Consider the following 1,039-nt stretch of genomic DNA (forward strand, 5'->3'; position numbering starts at 1 on the left):
TCACACCCTTCGGGCCCTCAAGCTCTGACTGTCCCCGACACGAGCGCTGCGGAAACTGCCGGCTCAGGCTGCCCCTTCCTAAACTCCTCTGCGGGAAACTTGGGAAGGCCTTTGGGAAGTGTTGCCGCTCCACTGCTTGCTGGCTGCGCTTGGTTAGTGACAGTCGCGGGGCAGAAACAAAACTTTGCTTGAAACAGTTGAAAATTTAAGGAATGCCATGAATCATTTCCACGGGAGTCTCCCTCCCTCCCTCCTGCCGCGCCGCGGAGCGCCAGTATTTAAGTGAGCGCGGCCCCTGCCGGCACCGCGCTCAGCCGGACCGGACCGCTGGCTCTGCTGAGCCTCCCGCCGCTCGCTGCTGCGAGCTCCGGCTCAGCGCACGGCTCGGGGACCGCAAATCCAAGTGTCACTGGCACAGGAATGATTATTACCAGATGCTAATTGCTCGTTAATGTATTCTAATCGCTGCTGCATGCCAGCGCGCTCAGAGCACCGAGTGCCAGGCAGAAGGCGCTCGGCTGGAGCGGAGCGGCTCCTCTCCTGGCAGCCTCAGCCCCGCGCCGAGAGTCGCAACCGCGTCCCCACGGCTACGCTCACACAGCGCTCTCCTCCTCGGCCGCCATCCCGCTCCCGAGGCGAGGAGACGCTGCTGGTGATTCCTGACTGCCCCGATCTCCAGGCTTTGGCTCCCGGAGGGTTCCTTCAGCCGGGAGACGAGCGCCTCCGGCTCCCCCGCGCCACGGCAGGCACCGCCGCTCCCCCGCCGCAGGGGAGCCAGAGGCGCCGCTCCCGGCTGGAGAGGCGGTGATGATGTTTTGTGCGGGGACGGGAACACCACACACACGTTCTAAACTTTAGAACCCGCTGCCTGAGCACGTCTCCCAGGAAGCGCTGCACGAGAGGCGTCGGGAGCGGGTCCGCTCGGCAGGCGCTGCCCCGGCCGGGAGAGGTGCCCGTGGGCTGAGGAGAGCCGCACACGGGGCTCGCCCGGGGAAGGGGCGCGGGCGGCCCCCTCTCCCTCCGCCGCCACCTGCCCTCG

Source organism: Parus major, chromosome 1A (assembly GCF_001522545.3).
Source record: "Parus major isolate Abel chromosome 1A, Parus_major1.1, whole genome shotgun sequence".
Classification (NCBI taxonomy): domain Eukaryota; kingdom Metazoa; phylum Chordata; class Aves; order Passeriformes; family Paridae; genus Parus; species Parus major.